Genomic DNA, 21,031 nt, shown 5'->3' on the forward strand with positions numbered 1-21,031 from the left:
CATAAGCAAATTTGAGAATGCACGGGACGCTCCACTTACGTGTATAGTTCCATTCCTCGGGGAATGGCATAAGTTCCGCAGGGATAACGTCAGCCGTTCGGACCCGGACGAACTGACTAATCCATTCCCAATCCCCATCTTCCTCATCATCAACAACGAAGGGCGTGGACGAACGACACCGCAAGGTTAGCAGACATCGGTGGTGAAAGGGCCGGTACAGCCTGACGAGATGGCTGAGCGTGAATTCAAGCCCCGCCTTCTCCGCAAAAAACCTCATCATCAACACTATTCGCCAAAACGATGGGTATATCAGCGCCAAGGTAACCCGATACTTCAAACAGAAGTCAAGCACAACCCTATAAAGCGGGCCCAGTGTGAAAGGATACGTGTACTCATTTAGGAATCCATCGGTAGGGTCCGTAATACTCTCATCCGGGTGAAGCACCTGCAACGCTACCTTCTCCCCCCATCCGCAGTCTCTCCTCACTAACTCAAGGCCCCGATGTAACAGTCATGGCTATGGCAAGACTAGAGGAACTGAAGCAGGAATCTGTATAAATACTTTGGCGCTAGAGCTAATGAATGGCTCAACACCGAAACAGGGGGATAACTATCTAAAATGGGGATACCCCCAAAGAAGCGGAAGTAACCCTATATATATGTGGGGAAACAGCAATAGTCCGCCTACCCAAGTTAGGCCCCAAGAGGCTAGTGACTTTGACGCAAGTCCTGAGGTGGTACCCGACCTCGAGGACCTCCATCAACAAGAAGTTAGGCTTCAAGGAGCTAACAACATCATCTCCAGTCCCGAGGTGGTACCCGACCTCGATGACCTCCATCAACAAGAAGTTAGGCTTCAAGGAGCCAATAGCATCATCTTCAGTCCTGAGGTGGTACCCGACCTCAAGGACCTCCATCAACAAGCAGTTGGGCTTCAAGGAGCCAACAACATCATCTCCAGCCCCGAGGTGGTACCCGACCTCGAGGACCTCAATCAACAAGAAGTTGGGCTTCAAGGAGCCAACAACATCATCTCCAGTCCCGAGGTGGTACCCGACCTCGAGGACCTCCATCAACAAGAAGTTAGGCTCCAAGGAGCCAACAACATCATCTCTAGTCCCGAGGTGGTACCCGACCTCGAGGACCTCCATCAACAAGAAGTAAGGCTTTAAGAAGCCAGCGGTACCATCTCCAGTCTCAAGATGGTATCCGATCTCGAGAACCTCCTCCAAGGAAGGATGTTAGGCTCCAGAAAGCCTTCAGCACCATTACGGAGTTCGAGATGGTATCCGATCTCGAAGGTTCCTCTCAAAAAGAAAAATAAGAACTTTGAGCTCCACCCATAAGGGCTCGACCTCAGGACATCGCGTAAATCTGGGCAACCCCTCATCAGGGACCTATCTACAACACCTTAAAAGTTGTCTACACCAAGTTCAAAGCAAATCTTCAGGTCCATGAAGCTGAACCTCACTTAGAGACCGCTCCCGAAAATTTCGAGGCTCGAGGTATTATTTTCATATGACCCAAGGTAAGGGTCCCGACGGCCCGAGTCTATTGGATCAATTCGAGCTTGCTCCGAGGAACAACGGAGGGTTCCGGGAGAGGCCGTTTTTATCAACCAAAGGCCAGAAAGAATACTCACACATGGGCTAGATATTGACAATAGTCAGCAGAGGCATACATTCAGTATCTCCACAAGTGTTAAAGAAAATGGCAAGCATCAAAGACGAAAGTCGAGAAAATATTCTTATATTCATAAATGTTTGGTTACAACAGCCCGCGAGGGGTCCTTACATATGATTACAAAATCCCACAAGGGGTTCTTACACAGAAACTAAGGCATTGAATAATCTTGGAAAAGCGGAACGACGGAATGTTTACGGTTATCATAATGGCTTATGTCACATGCTGCGCATTAGTATGACATCGTCACGGGGAGCCCTAAGAGTCGGGCATCAAAATTGTTTCCCATCGCTTCGTTATAGGAAACGCGGAGACTATCTGTATACGGCAAAATTGGAGGGTCCAATTTCCCGTCATTTAGGCATTTCGGAAGATCACCTCGAAGCCTCGAGGCTGCAAAGATGCGCGCGAGTCTCCTTCCTCAAAGCTCGTCGACACCCGTCCTGGAGGGAATATCGACCGAAGCTAGAGTAAAAATGGGGATTTCCCAAGACACACGGCTTAGTCTGACAAGGCCTGGCCGACCTACTCTGAACCCGAATTAGGGTGTCACATCTAGCTGTCCCATCTCCATATCTTTACAATTAATGTATGTCGTACCATATAAGGTTTCCCCTTCTATATAAAGGGGATTCTTACCATTTTGTGTTCAACTCCTATTGCTCCAACTATTCTATACGTAATATACGATGACTCTCTCTCTCTCTGTTCTCTCTAACATACTCTCTCGATATCGTTGCTCTTATTTATTATCTTTATACTTGTTCTTCATTTATTGCTCATCATTGGCCATAAAGAGCCTCCCTTAACTATATCGCGACTGTTAGCCCTTCCCCGACTACCCCTAATAGCTCGAGCGCGAGCCCAGGAATCAGCCTCGAGGCTCCGTATCGGCCGGTCCGAGGCCCTGAATAGCTAACTCATCGGTTCAATTATAACTCTGTTTTAGCTTGTATTTCGTCCTTAAACTTCATACACATAGCATCAACTGCTTAACAACTAGCATAAAAATAGATCACGTATTTTTAGAGTCCCATCAACAAATTTAATTGTTATTACCATTTTCACGGTAAACATGACGTATATAGTTTCTAACAAATCTTTCGATGACTGACAGTCAAAGTCAAATATGCTACCAGTGGTGGACTTACGGTATTGTTTACCCGTAAGACGGTACAATTAAATTTATACGTAGTTATAGACAAGTGAATTAATTTGATCCTAAAATAATAGAAGAATTAGACAAAATTATAAGACTTAGCCTTGAGATTGCAATGATAAGGCATACAGCTTAATTTCGGGCACAAAAAAGTAAAATATATTGAGCTTTTGGTAGAATATAGCGTATGTTTGTCAGAAAATTCATACCCTTTATAATGATGGTAGAGCTCACTATTTATAATTATGCCTAGTGAACAAGCTCCTAGGATCAAGCCCCTCTTAAATAACAATTATGAGAGGCATTGAAGAATGTGTAACAACGGGCTTGTTTTGTCTTTATGTTGTAGAATATTCTTAATTGAATGCTACCGGATGACAGACATTTATTTTTTCTTTATAAATATCATTCTCTCCGATGACAAGCGAGATCATTGCCTTCGGGTTCGACGGTCTTTTATCTTCGGCTCCACTTGTTGCTTTCTCATGCGATCATAAAATATGAACAGATTTTACCCTATACATATAGTGCCCATGCTATCCGGTGGTATAACTTTGTATCACCGGGAAGTTGGTAGAGATACCTTTTTTGGCGGAAAATTCTCTGACCCCCTCTTAAAAGTTTCTGATGGTTGATTAGACGCATGTCTCTCCATATTTAATGCCCCGAACACGCGTCATCCCACGATTCAGCATCACTTTTGCCAGTTATCGAGGTGATTACGGCCACGATTTTAGCCGCCTATTCTTTTACTTATAAGCATCCAACTTCTTCATTTACACTTCATAATTCTCTGAATTTACTCAAACTCTCATTACTTCACTCGTACTTTGTCTTCAACCTTTCTTTAATCTTCTTCTTCAGAAAAATCTTTCCTTCCTTTCTGATAAAAATGGCTTCTTCTTCTAAAAACCCTAGTTCCTCAAAGAACGAAGGTAAAGCCGATGAGGCTGCACCTCCTACGGTGAGAACCATCATCCCAAAAAGTCTTATCACAACAAAAGACTTCGAGGAGAAGTATCCTTCTACTAACCCTTGTACATGGGCTGTTAGCATGTACCCTTCTTCCATCCGTTCTTCCAGTATTCCTCTTGTGAAGGAAGACTGGTATTGCCAAGATTTAGACATTATCGCTCCTAATCTAGCGGAGTGTATAACCTTACCCAAGAAGGGTTTTACGTATTTTTACATGTATCCCTTCACTTTGGGGCTATTCTCTTTGAGTGGAGAGCTTGACTCCGTCATCATGGAGTTCTGTATCTACTACCAGGTATGCCTAGCACAAGTAAGTCCTTTTGTACGGAGGTCAGTTGCTTGTCTTCGGCGTTTATGCCAGGAGTCGGGAGAAGAGCTAACCCTAGCTCGGCTAATGAATCTTTATTCCCCCAAGAGTTTTCGTGGGGGAAGATAAATTTCAGCAAGTGTGGCCACCATGCTCTGCTATCCAGCATGGATGATGATAACGATTGTGGGTGGATGAAAGGGTTCATTGCAGTTTCCATCAGTGACATCATTTCATCCACGGCTTCATCCGTCCCGTAGTTATGGAACCGTACTCGTAAGTTCATCGTTTGTCTCTTCTTCTAGTTAAAGATCACCCTATGATGTTACCGATTCTTTTTTCTTTTAACTGTATCAGCAACTCGGCGGGTTCCACCGCAGGTTAAAGGATTGGAACAGTGGGTCCAAAAGATTTTGGTCGTTACTACGCCTGAGACCCGTACGTGGAAGGAACTAGCCCTCAAATACGTGTGGAAGGCCAAAAATTATGGTAGGTTAAACTCACCTTGCTTTTTCCCTTTCGTATAAGGAAGTTGGTTAACCCTTTCTCCTTTGTTGAATTAGGTCTACCCCAGGGCTCAATTGTCGTGTAACGGCCCGGCCGGTCGTTTTTAGAAATTACGCCCCGATCCCCCATTAACTGTTTCCCCTAAGTTCATTTCTGCTATTTTGGCTTGCCAGTACGTTCGGTGTTGAGTTTTGGAGAGTTTTGGGACACTTAGTCCCTAAATGAGAGCTTAAGAGTTGAAAAATGGTCCATAATCAGAACAGTGTGAAAACGACCTCAGAATGGAAATCCGATCGTTCCGTTAGCTCCGTTAGGTGATTTCGTGGTTGGGAGCGTGTTCGGAATGTATTTTGGAGGCTCGTTGCTCATTTAGGATTGAAATGCCGAAGTTTGAATTTTTGAAGTTTCCGGTCCGATAGTGAGTTTTTGATCTGAGGGTCGGATTGGAATTTCGAAAGTTGCAGTAGTTCCGTCATGTCATTTGGGATGTGTGTGCAAAATTTCAGGTCATTCGGACGAGGTTCGGGTAGGTTTTTGATCGAAAGCGTGTTTGGTTGGAATTTGAAGTTCTTACGCTTGAATCTTTGATTAATTCGGGTTTTCGGCATTGTTTAGGTGTTTTCAAGATTGGTACAAGTTTGAATAAGGTATTAGGTGGCATTGGCACTTTTGTTTGAGGTCCCGGGGGCCTCGGGATTATTTCGGGTGGTTAACGGAAGAGTTTTGGAAGTTGAGAAATAGCAGCACTGCTGCTTCTGGTATCTTTCCGCTTCTGTGGCTTGGGAACCGTAGAAGCGGAGCCGCAGAAGCGGCCTTGGTCGTCGCAGAAGCGAGATTAGCCCTCCCTCTCAGGAACCGCAGAAGCGGTCGCCTTTCCGCAGAAGCGGAACCGCAGGAGCGTTATTTGTCCGCAGAAGCGGACTCTGGTCCATTAAGTGAAAACCGCAGAAGCGGTTGTTTTTCCGCATATGCGGGACCGCAGAAGCGGTCCCTTGTCCGCAGAAGCGAAAATCCCTGGGCAGAAATAGAAATTTCGAGGGTTTGAGTTGATAAGTTACAAAAATCCATCGAGAACTCGGGTAAGGGCGATTTTGAGTGGGTTTTGAAGAGAAGACTATTGGGTAACATTTCCTTAATCCCTTCTAGTTATATTCCATCATTATATAGTTAAATGTATCATTGGAATTCGAATTTAGGATCAAAATTGGATAATTTGGGGTAAAACTTCATTGGCTAAATTATGGAGTTTTGAGTGAGCATTTGACCTCCGATTTGGGAGAATATGATATGGTTAGACTCGTGAGAGTACGAGGGTTCTGAAAATATGAAAATTATTCGATCTTGGGGCGTTGGCCTGGAGGGAATTTTGGTCATTTCACCTAATTTTACGCCATAGCTTTGAATTTATTAGCAAAACCAGGTGTTTGCGATGTTATTTACAATGTGTAATTGAATTGAATAGATTTGAGCCATTTGGAGTCGGATACTCGTGGCAAGAGCGTGATTTCTAGTTGATATTGAGCCGGTTCGAGGTAAGTGGCTTGTCTAACTTTGTGTGGGGGACCTTTTCCCTTAAGATATGATCTTGAATATTTGTATGCCCCGTACGTGAGGTGACGAGCGCGTACTTGAGGTAATTGTTGTAAATTCGTTTCTACTTGAAGTATTTAAGTTGAGCTTTCTTGTTTACTTGTTCATTTTGATTGTAAGTTTGTACCTGTGCTAGCTTAGAGACTCATGTTTAGCTGGCTTACCTGCTTATTTGCTTTAACTGTGCTATTTGTACTCTGTGAAGCATGTTAGGCTATAATTTTCTACTTCGTGTCCTGATTTTTAGCATTGTTCCGAGATTTAGGAATCGTTGTTGTTGTGTGTTTAATTTGGGACTACGGGACGGCTTCCCGGGAGATCCCTCTGTACTTGAGATATTCTGGACCGAGGGTGCGGGATACCAAGAGATCCCTGGCACATGTGTTTCTATATATATATTGGGATACCAAGAGATCCCCGGTTTACTTATTGAGGATACCAAAAGATCCTCGGGATACTAAGAGATCCCCGACTTACTTATTAAGGATACTAAGAGATCCTCGGGATACCCAGAGATCCCCAGTGTTGACGATGAGGATACCAAGAGATCCTCGGGATACCAAGAGATCCCCCGGCTACTATTCCTTGTGAGGGAAGTTTTCCGTGTATTGTTACCTTTGCTTTCTATTATTGTTCTTCCTTATTTACCTGGTTTAGATTCTCGTTGTAGACTTTATTTAAACTATTTCTGTTATCTCATTATTTATTATGTTATCTCAGTAGGGCCCTGACCTTCCTCGTCACTACCCAACCAAGGTTAGGCTTGGCACTTACTGAGTACCGCTGTGGTGTACTCATGCCCTTCCTGTGCATGTTTTTCATGTGCAGATCCAGGTACTTCCTCCCAGACGTATCATCCTCATGGTGGAGATTCCTAGCTGAGACTTGAGGTATATCTGCTACGTTCGCAGACCAGGAGTCTCTACTCTATTCCGGCTTTAGCAGATAGTTCCTTTTCTTTCCTTTCATGTTGTTTAGACATTCTGGTGTAGAGCAGTTTACTACATTCTATTAGCCTGTGTTTCCCGTGAGTTTCTGGGTTTTGGGATTTAGTTGCAGATTTCCGCATATTTTGAGTTGTATAGGCTGAGTGGCCTTATATACAGTTGTTATTTCCATATGTTCAGTTTTAATTCATTATTCCGCAAATGTTAACTTGTTATTCAGCACTGTTAGGCTTACCTAGTTGTAGGAACTAGGTTCCATCACGACATGTTCATGGAGGGTGAACTGGGGTCGTGACATGTGGTCCCCGAGGAGGATGTTTTGGCTAATCCTACTAATGCGGCAAGAAGGCTTCAAGAGGCGCTTACTCGAATAGGTGTCTCCGGCCTGCTTCTGGTGCAAGTGCTTCTTCTCGGAGTCCCCGGCCGAAGAACAAGCAACCAAAAAGAAGACGTTCCTCCACGGTCGAGGGAAAAAATAAAAAGGCAAAAAATGCCACATCCGAGTCGTCTCCGGGAGTTGTATTGATGATCCCCCCCGCCTGAGCCAGCCACAGACACCGTTGTGATTGACGATGATGGAGAAGCCAGCGAGGAGGGAGCTTCTCTACATAGAAAGCTCAACAAAATGCTCAATATGTTTAGTTAATTAAACCTGTCGAGGATGATGCCTCAGCACTCTGGGGGAGTATGATATGGTGGAAAATTCCAACTCCCGTTTTTGAATCCCAGTCGATGTGCCCGGTGCCTTAAGGTTGAGTATCGATTCCCTGCCATTTTCAGTTGATGAACAACCAACAATCGGCACTGCATTTTCCGCACTCACTTCTTATCCTCCATTGCCATCAGCTTTATCTCCTGCTTCACCAACTCTGCCTTCACCACCAGCAACTGCTACATCATCTCCATTGGCCACATTTGCTCGAGGGGAGGACGTCCCTCTTCCCCAGTCCCCAGTCCAGGGGAACTTGGGGAGAATATATGTTGCCCCTCAGAAGATCCTCAAAGGAGGAAGAATGTCACCCTCTCAGTTTCTACTAGGTGCCATATTTTATCCCGACCGGTGGAACTTGCTAACCATCTGAAGCCTTTGGTTTCAGACAAAGATAGGGAAAAGATATAAGCTCTCTCAGGAGAGTGTTTGTTGAACAATGCCATGCGTAACGCAACAACGGTATATTCTTGGTTTCCTCCATTATTTCTTCTATCTTTGATATTGTAGGATTTTGACTTTGTAATTTTGTTTTACAGGCTAACTTTCTTGCTTCCGAGGGCCACCGAAGGTTGATTCGTTACAAGGAGAAATTACCTCCGAGAAGGATTAACTTTTGGTCGAGCGAAATCAAACTATTGCTCGCCTCTCGGAACTGGAAGCACGAGCTGCTGAGGCTGCTGTGTTGGAGGCTCGGTTGCAGCAAAACAAGCAAGAAGTAGTGACCCTTAGCTAAGAGGTCACCCAGTTGAGGGCTCAATTTGAAGAGACTGGGGTCAAATGGATTAATGTCCATATATCGTTCTTTGCTGCATCCGATCGCGAGGCTGCCTCTGCTGAGAGAATGAATAATTTGGAGGCGGCCTTAAACTCCAAAGTTGAAGAAGTTATTGCTGTCATGGCGAAGCATGTCCAATTAGAGTAGAAGCACAATAGGACCATTGTGAACAATATAATTTTGAGCTCTACTGTCCGTGACCTTGATGTCAGCATCCGGTCTGTTAGATCTTCGCGGGATAACCTTTCTACTGAGGTTGATCGACTTAAGAAGGAACTCCAGCGCCGAGCGACTTCCCTCGTTGTTGAAAAAAAACATATGCTATGTACAACATGAGGAGAAAGACCTTGGAAGAAGACCAAGAAGGTGTCAATGATTTTTTATGCCGAAATCGCTAAGGACGGTGAGCTGGAGTTAGCTACAAAAAAGGGTCTTCCAGCTCTGCCTAATGCTACCGATTATTCTTGCCCCTATCCGAGTTCTCGGGAACTGAAGAAGAACCGGAAGGTGACGATGCTGAAGACCAAAATATTGAACTGGCGGCAGATATACCCACTTCTCTTGGGGGCGCAACTATTTCTCTTCCTCTGGGTTCCAGAGATGCAACAACTTAGTATTTGATTTCTTTTTCAAACTTTTGTACTTGTGCTGTTTAGCACATTTATTGTAGATAGAAACACTTTTTCGCTCAAGTCTAAATTTTTTGTCTTCGCGTCCTTTTGTTTAAGTATTTGCGCAAGATTGGTCTTTGCGTCTTTTTTCGTTTAAGTGTTTGCGCAAGTTTACTTTTTCGTTTAATTGTGAAAGTCTTCGGGTGTATTTTCCCCCGAAAGAATTTGCATTTCGGGCATAAGTTCTTCCGAAATCAACCCTTTAACGTGAGGGTTTTTATAAGAGAGAGCCCTCTTATATTTATGGTGTTCTTGGAGAGGATGTCTCCTGTTCGTTACGGCACTAGCATTTGAAGTATTTGTTTATCTTTCAAATGATAAAATGAATCCATCGTTAAGACAACAAACAATATAGAAGTAAAAGGACTTCACTTTATTCCTTCCATTTTCAAACTACATAAGCATTCGTTATGCTAAAAAGAAATTGCCATTTCTTGTGGCTAACTTGTACAACTTTTTTCTACGGGGCTAGCCATGCAGTCCCCGGTCTCAATGATACAGCTATGTTTTCAGGTTTTGTATTCCGGTCAAAGTGGCAGCCGTTGTTTCTGTATCCTCATATCATTCTCCCCAATGTTCGAATGCGATGAATGCAAATTCGAACAATGGAAGTTTTACACCTTCGAGGATTCCACTGGTGAATTGCTAGATAATCTTCAGTTCGATAACAAACTTCACTCCCCCTTAGGAATTTATGCAACCGAGCCAAAGATTATCTAACAAACCCCCAATGGCTTGCTCTTCTGAACGGCCGGGTAATCTCTATTCGACAACAAACTTAACTTCAGGTAGGAACTTTGCTATCGAGCAAGAGACTATCTAGCCGCTTCGCATTGGTTCTTTGCTTGTGTGCCTTGTCATTTAAAGGTCTCATTTGTATTGCTATAGCTTCCTTCGTAGTATGCCTTTCATTGCTTCCTTGTTAAAAACCTTGCCAGAAAATCCAATTGGGACAAAACTGGACGAAGGGAAGTGCAATACATACTTTAAGTACATGCGATATTTATCAGCAATAATATCTCTTAAGGTGTGCCACGGTCCAGTTAATTAGAAACTTTTCTCCATCTTGATTTCTAACTCGTATGACCCTTTCCCGATGATAGCTGAAACCCAGTAGGGGCTTTCCTATGTTGGACCTAGCTTCCCCGCATTGAGCTCCCGAGGAGTGTTCTGAGTTACTTTCCTTAACACCAAGTCTCCCACTTTGAAATAACGAGGGTTGTCTCTTCGATTTTAATATCTCTCTATTCTCTGCTTTTGAGCTGCCATCCACATATGTGCCAAGTCCCTGCGTTCGTCAAGCAGCTCGAGATTGACTAACATTGCTTTATTGTTTGCTTCTTTATTTTCCCAAAAATATCTTAGGGTAGGCTCCCCTACTTCCACCGGGATCAGGGCTTCTTCTTCGTACACAAGAGAAAAAGGAGTCTCTCTTATGCTCGATTTGGCCGTTGTTCGGTATGCCTATAGTACACCTGGAAGCTTTTCGGGCCATTTACTTTTAGCTACTTCCAATCTCTTCTTAAGATTTTGTATAATCATTTTGTTTGTTGATTTTTCTTGACCCTTTTGCGCTTGGATGATAAGGTGATGATGTGATCCTTTTTATTTTCAAATCTTCAAGGAACTTCGTGATCTTTGTGCCTATAAATTGTGCCCCGTTGTCACATGCTATCTCTTTTGGTATCCCAAATCTGCAAATTATATTCTCCCACAAGAAATCTACTACTTCACGCTCGGCGATCTTCTGATAAGTACCTTCTTCAACCCACTCAGAAAAATAGTCAGTTAAAACCAAAAGAAATCTTGCCTTACCAGGGGCCGGTAGTAGTGGTCCGACGATATTCATTCTCCACTTCATGAACAGTCATGGTGAAAAAACTGAGTGCAATGGCTCTTCCGGTTGATGTACCAACGGTGCGTAGCGTTGACATTTATCACGTTTTTGAACATAAGCTTTAGCGTCTTGTTCCCGGGCCAATAGTATCATTCCCTAATTAATTATAACACTAAGGAATCTGCGCCTGAATGGTTTTCATAGATTCCTTCGTGGAATTCTCGCATAACAATATTAGCTTTGGAGGCTCCCAAACATCTGGCCAGCGGGCCTTGGAAAGATTTTCTGTACAATTGACCCCCTTTGAAAATATATCGCACTGCCTAGTGCGTAGTGCCCGAGATGCCTTGAAATCTTAACTTTCCGTGCTCGAGATAGTCAATGATCCCATTCCTCTTGCCCCAGACCAAATTAGTCGCATTTACCTTGTAACAACTATCTGCGTCCAGTACCGAGTGCATAGCTGTACGACCGTACCGGAGTCCGATCCTTTCATTTTTGTAGACGAGCCAAGGATAGCTAGTCCATCTGCTTCAACATTCTCTTCCCTTGGAATATGCGTAACTGACCACTCCCAGAACCGAGCGAGCAGAGCTTGAAACTTCATACATATTGTTGCATGCAATCCTCTTTGGCTTCGAAGATCCCGTAGACCTGATTTACCACCAACTCGGAGTCGCATTTGATTTCTATAACCTTGGAGTCCAGACCCCGGGCCAATTCGAGTCCAGCAATCAAAGCTTCAAACTTTGCTTCATTGTTAGTCAGAGGACTCATTCTTATGGCATGCCTTAGGGTTTCTCCCAAAGGCATGGTTAATACTATGATGAGCCTGGACCCCTTTACATTGGAAGCTCTTTCCGTTAATAGGGTCGAAACTCCTTATGTCGATTCTGAAACTATCACTGCTTCTTTGGTTGCCAAAGGTAACAGTCCCGGACTGAAATCGGCCACAAAGTTAGCCAACACTTGGGACTTGATCGCAGTCCTAGTTTTATATTCTATGTCAAATTCACTCATTTTGACGGCCCACTTGGCCAGCCTACGAGGGCTAAGGCAAACTTTTACAGATGTGGCTAGCAAGTTTCTACTCCCGTTAAAATTTTACTGACGTAATAAATAGGAGATTGCGTACCTTCGTCCTCACGGACTAAAACGACACTTACTACTACCTCTGAGACAGCTAAGTAGATCAATAATTTTTTGCCTTCCTCTGGTTTGGATAGTAACGGAGGATTTTAAAAATACCTTTTCAAATCCGTCAAAGCATGCTGACACTCCGAGGTCCATTCGAAGTTGTTCTTCTTCTTGAGCAGCAAGAAAAAATGATGTCATTTCTCTGAAGACCGTGAAATGAATCTGCTCAATGAGGTCAGCCTCCCTGTTAGCCTATAAACCTCTTTTGTGCTTGATAGCTGGTCCGGGATGTCTTCGATGGCTTTGATTTATCGGGGTAAACCTCGATTCCCCTTTGTGACACTAGGAATCCCAAAAAATTACCGGAGCTGACCCCGAACACACACTTCTCAGGGTTAAGCTTCATGTTATGCTTCCTTAAGATGTCAAAAGTTTCTTTCAAGTGTTTGAGATGATCACCTGCGTTAAAAGACTTAACAAGCATATCATTTATGTAAACTTCCATGGTTTTTCCTATTTGTTTTTCTAATATCTTATTCACGATCCGTTGATAAGTGGCTCTGACGTTCTTTAGCCCAAAGGGCATCACATTGTAACAAAATGCGCCGAAGTTCCTCCGAGTTCATTTTTATTTGGTTATACACGGAGTAAGCATCGATGAAACTCATTAACTCGTGCCCGACCGTTGTATCAAATATTTGATCAATGTTTGGCAATGGGAACGAGTCTTTTGGGCAGGCCTTATTTATGTCCTTATAGTCTACGCGCATGCGAAATTTATTATTCTTCTTTGGGACTACTACTATGTTAGCTGGCCAGCCAGTATAATTTAACTCTCAAATTGAACCGATATCAAGCAGGTCAGTTACCTCTTCTTTGACAAATTTATTTCTGAATTCAGCAATAAAACATTTTTTCTATCTTACAAAAGGGATGATCGGATCCAAGCTTAACTTGTGTATGCCCACTTCTGGCAGGATACTTGTCATATCTGCATGCGACCATGCGAAACAATCGACATTAAATTTAAGAAATTCAATAAATCCAGACCTGAGTTCAGGGTGCAGTCTTGTCCCCAAGTTGAATTCCTCTCCAGGAACTTTTTGAACAATACGACTTGTTCATGTTCTTCCGTTGTTGATTTTGTTGCGTCCCTCTCCTCTGGTACCTGGAAATACCTTGGAACCTGATAGGATTCTGATGACTCTCCCCCCTGATTGACTTTGCTCGGCTCGGAGCAGCCACCGGTTCCTGTAATTTCTATGTCGTATTCTTCTTCCCTTTGCTACTGGAAAATGAGATTGCATTCATTTCTCTTGCTATCGTTGGTCGCCCCTTATTTGTTTAATCCCTTCGGGAGTTGGGAATTTCAACAACTGATGGTATGTTGATGGCACAACCTTCATCTCGTGAAATCATGGTCTCCCAAAGATGATGTTGCAACCCATATCGCCGTCAACCACCTCGAAAATGCTCGTCTTTATCACTCCTTTAGCATTCGTGGGCAGTAGGATCTCTCCTCGGGTTGTCACACTTGCCAGGTTGAACCCGACGAGGAGTATTGTTGCCGGAATGATGCTTGTGGCAAGTTTGGCTTGCTCCAACACCCTTTATTGTATAATGTTGGCCGCACCTCCTGGGTCCACCAAACACGTTCAATTTTAAAATCTAAGACATTTAAAGAAATTACCAACGCATCATTGTGTGGTTGCAGAAATCCATCCGCATCTTCCTTCGTGAAAGTAATGTCGTCTTCAGCAACTTCCCAGAGTCTCTTGTTGTGGATCACTGACACCTTCGTCTTTTTTGCCGCCGAGAATGCAACCCCATTAATCTCGCCCCCTCCCGAAAATCATGTTAATCGTCAGGCGCGGGCGATCTTCTCCTGCCTTTGAAGGTTTTGTATTACTACGATTACGACCGTAGTTGTTTTTAGCACGGTCACTTAAAAATTCCATGAGACGGCCGTTTTTCAACAATGTTGCCATCTCTTCGCGCAGATACCGGCAGTCCCCAGTCTGGTGGCCGTTTGTTCCATGGTATTCACGTCATAAATTGTGATCCCTTTGGCTAGGACTGAATCGCATTGGCTTCGGGAATCATGCTTCTTTAATATTCCTCATACCCTACACCAGCTCCATGATAAGTAGGGTTTCTGACTACTTATTAGGGCCTTTTAGCTTTTGTTTTAGTCTAAAAACATTGAATTGTGTTCCCAAAATTGATGAAATGTGCTAAATTGCAGGAATGTTGATAGTTGTACTCCCGAGACGAAATCTGACTCAAAAAGGAGTAATCTAAACACAAGGCAACAAAAGGCACAGAAGCTACAAAGTGCGGACAGCAGAATTCCATCTGCGGCCGCAGATGATGAAGGAAAGCCCAGCAAGTTTTTGAGCATATTGCGGACCGCACATGAATTGTGCGTCCGCAAAGGATGAGTTTAGGGTTAACTTCATAGAGTGTGTAAAAAGCCAAGTCCAGAGCTTTCTCAAGATTGTAGACTGCACAGGAATTGTGCGGCCGCAGAAGTATAGGTGCGGACGCAGAAGACCAAGTTGCGGCAGCAGTGATTAATTTGCGGACCGCAGAAATGATGCCTCGTGACTGTAGTCAAGAATTGTGCGGCCGCAGAACCCCAGCTCCTGTAAGATGAAGAATTCTGCGGACCGCACATGGAATTATGCAGTCGTAAAACCTCCCGAGAGGCATTTTTGTTAGAAATTGTCAGCTTAGTATAAGTAGAAGAGTGTCATGAAATTAGGTCAAGTTTTTAATATTAGAAGTGCTGTAGCCGTTTTCCTTTGATTCTTTAGGCAACTTTAGCTTATTTTTGTGATTCAACATTGGATTTTGATTTTTTTTATACTTTCCATATGAGTTTTATTATCTTTTCTTCCTTGTTTTCTTCTACGCCCACTATAAGTAGCGAGATTTTTACTAGGGTTGTGACCCAACCCTAGTGTGTAAACCTTATGGGTGATTAATTTTATGCTTGTTTATGAATGGGTATTTGTTATATTAGCTAGGTTCATGCTTCAATTATGGAATTAATGGTTGCAAATATTGATTCATGCCTATTTAACTTAGTCTCTTCTTGAGAAAGAGAGAACTAGTGTAGGTTAACTCAGCTAACAAGGAATTGGGTCAATTGAGAGATTGATTAACCTAATTAACGGGTTCAACCCAGAGATAGTAACAACCCCACTTGAGCTCTTATCAACCATTTTGATAGATACACATTTGGTCTTGAGAGAGCCAATTTGGGCAAAACAACTCTCTGACTGAGAGGTATTAAGTGGGTAACGTAGTGTTATGAGCCATAATACACCCCAATTAACAAAATGAGAATATAAGTCTTTAACCCATTAGGAAAACACCAAGGTCATGGTCATAGCCCTAGGCTTTTTATATCTTTGGAAAACATTCAAAAACAATCTTCTCTAGTTTTATACCTTTAGATTTGCAATCTTTAGTTAAATTTAGAAGTAAAGACTAAACCCTATTTGTGAAAATGCAATCTAGATACTTCACGTATTCACTCTGAAAATATACTACTAACTCCCATCTTAGCTCTCTGTGGAATCGATCCCGACTCTTTGTTGGGTTTTATTATTGCAAACAACCATGTCATACCTCGTTAGAGGCATGCATTTGGACGTGATCACTCCAATACATTGATGTTGAAGTTGTATTCGGGAAGCCTTGATAACCTGACGTTTCTTTGTTCTGCAACGACTTATTATTTTGGTCGCGATCAGTTCTCCCATCGGTGGCGAATCTATCCGCTGACTGGAAACATCCGTCGCATCCTTCGGCCCGTTCATAGGGCATAAATCGACCTCTTAAAGATCGTTGATCTGTGTTGAAATCATCTTTTGATTTCTCTTTACTCTGGTCCCGACCCTGGGACGACGTCGGGAAACCAAGCTGGTCATCCGCAATCCTTATCTTAGATTCATACCGGTTATGAACATCCGCCCAAGCTGTTGCCTAGAACTCAAGTAGAATTTCTTTCAACTCCAGGAAGCGTCAGAACTTCTCGGACTCAAGCCCTTGCTAAATGCTTAGCGGCCTGTTCGTCCGATACGGCCGACAACAACATCTTTTCCTTTTGGAATCTGGTCACAAACTCCCGTAACAATTCGAACTCTCATTATGCAATCCTGAATATGTCGGCCTTTCGAGCCTGTACCTTTCTGGCCTTGGTATGGGACCTGATGTAAAGAGTCTGCGAGCATCTCGAAGGAATCTATGGAATGCTCGGGCAAGAGCGAATACCATGTCAGGGCTCCTTTCGTAAGGGTCTCTCCGTATTTCTTTAGTAAGACTGACTTAATCTCGTGGGGGAGCTAAATCTTTCCCATTCACTGCCGTAGTATAAGTGGCGATGTGCTCCTAAGGATCTGAAGTCCCATTATATTTTGGCACGTCTGTCATTTTAAACCACTTCGCGATCAATTCTTGTGCCGCGCTTGGTTTGAACTGCAATTGTTTGTACTTCTTTGAATTTCTCCTTTACAGCACTGGTGGTGTGCCTGAAATTTGATCCATGTGGGTGTTTATTTCTCTCATAAACCGCATAAGTTCAGTTTTAAAGGGATCACTCTCATTGTTGTTACCGAGTCCGCCACCGTTCCCCCTAGACTTGTCAATGACAACATTTCCCCTCGGGGTATTGTTATCGACCCTCTGCATTGTTTGATTTGCGAAAGCACCGAGAGAAATTGTTGCCCATTTCGCATTATTGGAGGCACCCGACAATGCCTGTACTGATTCCATCAAGACCTGATCTTGCCGTGTGAGATGGCTTATTATGGCCTCATGTTGCTCCTTCAAGTTCCTCACTGTTTGTACGATGTGCTCGCTTCAGCATCATCAGGAGTCGCCTCCTGAACATGTCGTGGATATCGATTGATGTGGACCGGCGTGGCCTCGTTCCCTCTTTGCTGAAATAGCTCATGGTATCTTCGTATTGAGGATTATTTCCTTGGGCCTCAACGTTATGTGTATTGTTAACACAATTATCTGCCATTTTTAATGATTTTTTCTAAGGACAAATAATCAAACAAGTTAGTACAATAGATGCAAGGATCAATTCAATTACACATCTGTCTATGCCCTACGATCGGCGCCAAATTATTTACCCGTAAAATGGTACAGTTAAATTTATACGTGATTTATTGACAAGTGAATTAATTTGATCCTAAAATAATAGATGAATTAGACAAAAGTATAAGACTTAGCCTTGAGATTGCAATGAAACGACAAATATCTTGATCCCGGGCATAGAGCTGCAGGAAGCAGTAGGAACAATGTAAATAAGCAAGAAAAGTAAAATATTATTGAGCTTTTGATAGAATAAAGCGTATGCTTGTCAGAAAATTCATCCCATCTACAATGATGGTAGAGCTCACTATTTATAATTACGCTTAGGAAACAAGGTCCTAGGATCAAACCCCTTTTAAATGACAATTATGAGGGGCATTGAAGAATGTGTAATGGTGGGCAGTGAAAGTCATATTGTTTGTAACGGATCATGCACTTAATGCTATAAAATATTCTTCATTGAATGCTACCGGATGACAGACATTTATTTTGTCTTTATGATTATCATTCTCTCCGATGACAAGCGAGATTATTGTCTTCGAGTTCGTCTGTCTTTTGTCTTTAGCTCCACGTGTCGCTTTCTCATGCAATCATAAAATATGAAAATATTTTACCGTATACAATTGTATTGGCAACTGGCATGTTTTCACTCATTTAATCAATTTTACCTATGCAAATGCATGCACACTTTATATATATATATATATATATATATATATATATATATATATATATAGACTCAGCAGTACTTTGCATTCATTGACTTAAAATGTGATCTCTCGTCAGTATTATGAATCAGAGATTCGAGGCAAGCTGAAGATAAGTAGGAAATCAGCAATGATTCTTGTTTAAAAAAAGGAGAAGAGAATACGGTCTCACGCTGAATAATATTTGTTCGTAAATGATATTTACACCAAAATTATACAATTTAATGCTAAAATTATTATATATATAATTAAACATATATTAAACAATAAAGATTATATAAAAAAAAAGGGTTGACACCGCCAAAATGGTCCAGGCCACGAGATTCTTGTGTGGGATAAAACACACACCACCCTACCCCACCTCACCCCGGACCATACCCCACCCTCGTCAAATAATTTGTGGCCCCTATTTAGGTATGGCCCGATTTTCGCATGCCTAAAAGGAGTAGCTACACTCATGTAAGTTTCTTCTAGCATAGAATTTTATTTCTGAATTTAGGATAGTTTTACTAGGAGGAAAACCTTATGGATATTTTTAGCAGAAGACGAGGTCGCAAAACCATGCCTCAATTTCCCATCTGGTAGCGGATACACCAATTATTTTTGTCTTTCTTTTTAACATAGTTCATGAGAATGAATACGAAATTTAAAAGCAAAATCTTTTTTTTTTTCTAAAAAGAAAAAATTATTAATCACCACAAAACAAAGCAGTAAATGACCTAGTGCTTGCTTACTCCAGGGACACGAGCAAGCCTCTACACGAGTCCGGAACCAAAATGTGGTTCATTTGGACTCAAATGACGGAAATGTATGAGAAAAAAAAGAGTGACCAAAATATATAACGCCCTTTTAAAGGGTGCTATACGTTAACGTCCGTTTTAGACGTTAAGGTATAGCGCTCTTTAAAAGAGCGTTATATATAAAACGTGAAAGTACAAGAGGGGGGGGTGAATTGTTGCCTAATTAAAATTTAGTCGACTAATATGAATATTAGTAGACTAATTCACGAGACAGAAAGAGTAAAAGCAGTTAAGAGCAATAGTAAGACACACACGATTTATACTGGTTCGGTACCGTTGTGGTCCTTACATCCAGTTCCCTTGGGTCACAAGGGTTCCCTTAAGATCTTTGAATAAATTTACACAATTGATGGTATCTTTGTGTTTACCATCAACATATAGAACCAGCAGTTGAGTTCTAATCAAGTGACACAACTTTCTTTTGTACTCTAGATCTCTCAATCTTTTGAGACACTGATAATTCAGAATTATAGTATTTCAACTAAGAAGTAGACAGATTTGGAACACTCTTTTTGTAGTTGCGTAATCTTCTTCTTGAGAGAGCAGCCTTTTTATACCAGAGAAAGGATCCGTTAAATCCTCTTTGAAACATGAGGCATAAGATCTTTAATTAAGGGATTTGACCCAAGAGATGCCTCTTTGAATCTTGCTCTTTGACTAGCCCAGATTCGAATGTGACCTTCCTTGTCACAGCTGTATTCAAGGAGTGATTAATTAGTGAGCATATTCTTCGAAATTGGAATGATTAAGATTGGTAATCTAAGTTCCCTTGATTGAGTAAATCTGCTTCTCGATTGACCATTAATGCTTGTAACTAAATCTTCATTCAATAAGCTGCCTCTTAATGATCTTTAATGCAGTAACTAATTCTTCTTTCTTCCTTTATTTTGAACCTCCAGTAGCAATCTTGCTAATCATCTTCATTCTTTCCTTTTTGTTTGCCCTGAAAATATAACATAAGATAATATTGTCATTATTGAAACTTAAACTCAAAACCTATCAATCTCCCCCTTTTTGATGATGACAATCAAGAAGGAGTAAACAAGTTTAATGAAACTTAAGATACTTCCCTTTAGGAGTTTGCTCCCCCTGAGCTAGTGCTTCACTTGAGTTGAACTGTTCCTATGTTTGGAAAGCTTTTGCTCCCCCTAAGCTAGTGCTTCCCTTAAGTTGAACTGTTCCTATGTTTGGAAAGTTGTGCTCATGTCTCCCCCTGAGTGTTTACTCACATTTTTTTTCTCCCTCTTTGACATCAATCAAAAAGGAAAGAGTAACATAACATACAGAAACACAGAGCAATATATAATACACATACCAAAGGGATTAGAGCAGTAGAACCTTCAGTAGAGGCTTATGTTAGTGCAGACCAAAAAATAATAGTCTAAAAGCAAAAAACATAAGTAGTTTGTCACAAAAACAGCCAGAGATAATTAATGATGTCCTAGAAAGTATTTGAGGGTGTTGATCACTTCGGTGCAGAAGGAGTCATAGGAATTGTCAACATCCTTGACGAGCTTGTCCATTTTTTCAGTCATGGAATTGAAGGCCCTTGTTCCTTGTCTCCTTGTAGCCCCAATGTCTATCCGTAGCTTTGCTACATCTGAACCTGTCTCCTTAGTGACTTCTCTAATTTTATCTACCTGTTCTTTCATTTCCACCAGCAGCAGCTTGACTTCAGCAAGTTGTTGTTGAATGTGTGGAAGACTCTGGGAGGTAGTCGACTGATGGACAGGTTGATCGACTTGAACATCCACCGGAGCTGGAGCACTTTCAACCTTGGCCCTTTTAACCCATCCATTTTCACCCAATGAGTAACCCATCATAGAGAAAGCAGTTTTATCATAGGTACTGGAGATGTGCTTGGGGGTAAAGGGTGATAAATCAACCTTCATAACTTCCAGAATATGAGAGACAAGAATACCATAGGGCAGACAAGCAGCAGAAGAGAAAATATCCCTGATACTCTCAAGCATATATTGATGAATCCACACAAAGCAGTTAAGACACTTGTTGTTGACCAGACAGTAGAGGACAAAGACATCTCTAGTAGACAATGAACTTAGGGACCCAGACCTGGGAAGTAAAGTAGTGGCAATCATGTGGGACAAAACCCGG

Source organism: Nicotiana attenuata, unplaced genomic scaffold (genome assembly GCF_001879085.1).
Source record: "Nicotiana attenuata strain UT unplaced genomic scaffold, NIATTr2, whole genome shotgun sequence".
NCBI classification, from domain to species: domain Eukaryota; kingdom Viridiplantae; phylum Streptophyta; class Magnoliopsida; order Solanales; family Solanaceae; genus Nicotiana; species Nicotiana attenuata.